Raw genomic sequence first — 4,167 nt, forward strand, 5'->3', positions numbered from 1 at the left:
CACATGCCCATATTTAGCCTTAGATTGAGTTCACTACCCGCTGTGGGCTGCATTCCCAAGCAACCCGACTCCGAAAATACCTGATCCTGGCGCACCGTGGGCCGCTACCGGCCTAACATCGTTCGCAGGGTGAGCCTTGATCAGAAGGACTAGGGCCCCCTGAGTGACGCCGGGGAGTCGGCCTTCTGTATGCCACATTTCCTGTGCCTGCCGCCGGGCGGGGATTCGGTGCCGGGCTCTTCCCTCCTCACTCGACGTTACTGGGGGAATCCTAGTTAGTTTCTTTTCCTCCGCTTAGTAATATGCTTAAATTCAGCAGGTCGCCACGTCTGATCTCAGGTTCTAGTCAGAAGAAAAACGCTGGAGCGTTGGGGAGAACTGCTGGGGGAGGTCATGCCCCTGCCGGAGCAGGGGCCTGGCATCCCGGCAGCACATGGCCCCTTTTCCCCAGATCGGATCTGGAGGGGGTTAGCCCTCCCCTGGAAGCCGGCAGCGGAGGTGGGCACCTGAGGCGTGTGCACGTGGGCAGCTGGTGGGACACCACAGACATCGACGCGTGGCACGCAGCCAGGTGCCCCAGGACTGGCCCGGGGAGGACCGGTCACCAGGCCCCTTCTCGGGGTCCAGGCGCTCCGGCGGCGTACCTCCTCAGCAGGACCCGGCGGGTGACCCTGGCAAGGGCGATCAGGGAGTTCTGACCTTGTGGGGGCATGAAGGGAAGCAGAGTTAACCCTTCGATGGCACCAGCCGCATCCCGGGGAAGCACCGGGGCGATTGACGATTGAGTGACCCTCAGACAGGCGCATCCCCGGGAGGACCCGGGGCCGCAAGTCATGTTGGAAGTGTCGATGATCAATGTGTCCTGCAATTCATACTAATTCTCGCAGCTAGCTGCGTTTTTCATTGACGCACAAGCTGAGTGATCTACTGCCAAGAGTCACAGGCAACTTTTCGAAAACATTCGCCCACCTGCAGGTGTAGGAGAGGCGGGAGAAAGGCGACGGCATCCGTCCACCACCCGCTACGCGAGATGGCCCGGGGCGCCCCATTCAAGGCTTCCCCTTTGGGAGTCAGACTGCACTGTTGGGAGAAAAAAACATTACCGGGTGCTCGGCCCGGGAGTCCCCCCACCCACCCGCTGGCGAGGAAGGGGGCTTCCAAAGCGACAGGAGCAGGCAGCCCCGCAGCTGTCGGTCCCCCCCGGAGTAAACCGGGAGGGACTGCGCGAGGCTTCAAACCCCTCGGCCGCACGGGACCGGGTACCTGGCAATGAGGGAGGGTTGCCCACCTGCACGTCAGCCGTCTGTCGCCAGGCGGCCCCGAGCCATGCCGGCGGGCTGGCGATTAGTCCACCCCACCCTCGCCCAGGTCGGAGGTGCTGGTAGGGAAGAGCCAGGCGGCTCCCCATCCTGCACGCCTCCCACCGAGAGGAGCCAGGGTCCCCTCACAGGGCATCGCCCCCTTCTCTTCCAGGCTGCCCTGCCGCATGAGAAGGGCCGCTACTTGGTCATCTGGAACGCGGTTGGGCCGGGACTCAGGCGCTGGAGGGCCCAGCTGGTGGCAGGGCCTTTCGAGGGTGGGGGGGTACCAGCCCGGGATGCACTGCCATTCGGTTTTCCCCTAACCACGGGGGTCATTCCGGGTGAGCTTGGGTTCCGACTCGGGAGGGCCTACCACTGAGCCCCGCCCAGGAAAGGGACAGAAGATGGGGCCGCCCCCGTCCCCAGTCCCGACGCATTGGTCAGGCTCTCTCCTGGGGAAGAGGCCCTCCGAAGTCCCGGTCCTCACCCAGGCACCCCATGCAGCCGCAGACCGCTCTGCCAGCCGGGGCATTCAAGGGCAGGGCCGGGCCCTGTGCCTATGGTGTGTGGTTCCAGGAGGCAGGCTGAGGGCTTCAGGCTGGCACCGTCGGTCGCTGAGGACGTTCTGCAGTTAATGTTTCTTCCGCAGGTTCACCTACGGAAACCTTGTTACAACTTTTACTTCCTCTAGATAGTCAAATTTGATCGTGTTCTTGGCGCTCCACAAGGGCCGTTGCTGACCCCGGCAGGGCCGATCCGAGGGCCTCACTTAACCATTCAATCACTAGTAGCGATGGACGGTGTGTACAAAGGGCAGGAACGTAATCAACGCGAACTTCTGTCCCGCACTTACTGGGAATTCCTCGTTCATGGGAAATAATTGCAATCCCCAATCCATATCACGAACGGGGTTCAGCGGGTTACCCACACCTGTCGGCAAAGGGTAAACACACGCTGATCCGTTCAGTGTAGCACGCGTGCAGCCCCGCACATCTAAGGGCATCACAGACCTGTTGTTGCTCAATTTCATGTGGCTGAATGCCACTTGTCCCTCTAAGAAGTTGGACACCGACCGCTGGGGGTCGCGTAACTAGTTAGCATGGAGGAGTCTTGTTCATTATCAGAATTAACCAGACAAATTGCTCCACCAACTAAGAACGGCCATGCACCACCACCCACAGAATCGAGAAAGAGCTATCAATCTGTCATTCCTTTCCGTGTCCGGACCGGGTGAGGTTTCCCGCGTTGAGTCAAATTAAGCCGCAGGCTCCACTCCTGGTGGTGCCCTTCCATCAATTCCTTTAAGTTTCAGCTTTGCAACCATACTCCCCCTGGAACCCAATGACTTTGGTTTCCTGGAAGCTGCTCGGCGGGTCATAGGAAAAATGCCGCCGGATCTCTAGTCGGCATCGTTTAAGGTCGGAATTACGTTGGTATCTGATTGTCTTCGAACCTCTGACTTTCGTTCTTGATTAATGAAAACATTCTTGGCAAATGCTTTCGCTTTGGTTTGTCTTGCACCGGTCCAAAAATTTCACCTCTAGTGGCACAATACGAATGCCCCCGGACGTCCCTCTTCATCATGACCCCAGTTCTGAAAACTACCAAAATAGAACCGGAGTCTTATTCCATTATTCCTTGCTGAAGTATTCAGGCGACCGGCCTGCTTTTAACACTCTAATTTTTTCAAAGTAAACGCTTCGGACTCCCAGGACACTCAGTCAAGAGCATCAGGGGGGCACCGAGAGGCAGGGGCTGGGACAGGCGGTAGCTCGCCTTGCGGCAGACCGCCAGCTCGATCCCAAGATCCAACTATGAGCTTTTTAACTGCAGCAACTTTAATATACGCTATTGGAGGTGGAATTATCGCGGCTGCTGGCACCAGACTTGCCCTCCAATGGATCCTTGTTAAAGGATTTAAAGTCTACTCATTCCAATTACAGGGCCTCGAAAGAGTCATATATTGTTATTTTTTGTCACTACCTCCCCGAGTCAGGAGTGGGTAATTTGCACGCCTGCTGCCTTCCTCGAAAGTGGTAGCTGTTTGTCAGTCTCCCTCTCCGTAATCGACCTCTGATTCCCCGTTATCCGTGGTCACCATGGTAGGCATAGAAAGTATCATCGAAAGTTGATAGGACAGACATCCAAATGTATCGTCACCTTCACGGGGACATGCGATCGGCCCGAGGTTATCTAGAGTCACCAAAGCGTCGGGGCAAGCACGAATTGGTCTTGGTCTGATAAATTCACGCATCCCGGGAGGTCAGCACTCGTCGGCATGTATTAGCTCTAGAATTACCACAGTTATCCAAGTAACAGATGGAGCGATCAAAGGAACCATAACTGATTTAATGATCCATTCGCAGTTTCACTGTACTGGCCGTGTGTACTTACACGTGCATGGCTTAATCTTTGAGACAAGCATATGCTTCTGGCAGGATCAACCAGGTTGCCTCAACTTCTGACGGGGTGGGTTCGGGGGGCCACGTGCCCATCTCCCCCACCGGACAACCTTCGCGCACCCCTCCCTCTCGGGAGCCTGCTGGGGGAAGGAGCCCACCTGCCTGGGCAGGGGAGCTCGCTGTAGGGGTGGAGAGGTGCAGTCACATGGGCACCGGCAGACTCAGCCATCTCCCCCGGAAGAGAGAGGGATGCCGGAGCCTGGCGGCGGTGGCACCCCTCCCTCGGAACGGTCGTTCCGAGCTGCTGTGGAAATGTGCCAGGCAGAGAGGGGTGACAGCGTGGCACACGGGCCCTACGACCCTACTGGACAACAGCATCCGAGGGCCTGGCGCAACCCAACCCCTTCCGCTCGGGTCAGACCACTGGGGGGCACGAGCTGCCGGGGCCACTCAGCCTTTGCTCT

The 4,167-nt window shown here is 58.1% G+C and overlaps 3 pseudogenes; all 3 read right to left on the minus strand.

Moving 5' to 3' along the window:
• Window positions 1-343, minus strand: part of LOC146860337 (28S ribosomal RNA) — a 7,993-nt pseudogene extending 7,650 nt beyond the window's left edge.
• Window positions 344-786: 443 nt separating this feature from the next.
• Window positions 787-939, minus strand: LOC146860338 (5.8S ribosomal RNA; annotated as a pseudogene).
• A 994-nt stretch (window positions 940-1,933) lies between these two features.
• Window positions 1,934-3,752, minus strand: LOC146860339 (18S ribosomal RNA; annotated as a pseudogene).
• Between the last annotated feature and the right edge of the window lie 415 nt (window positions 3,753-4,167).

This window comes from Triturus cristatus, chromosome 3_1 (genome assembly GCF_964204655.1).
Source record: "Triturus cristatus chromosome 3_1, aTriCri1.1, whole genome shotgun sequence".
In the NCBI taxonomy this organism is placed as follows: Eukaryota; Metazoa; Chordata; class Amphibia; order Caudata; family Salamandridae; genus Triturus; species Triturus cristatus.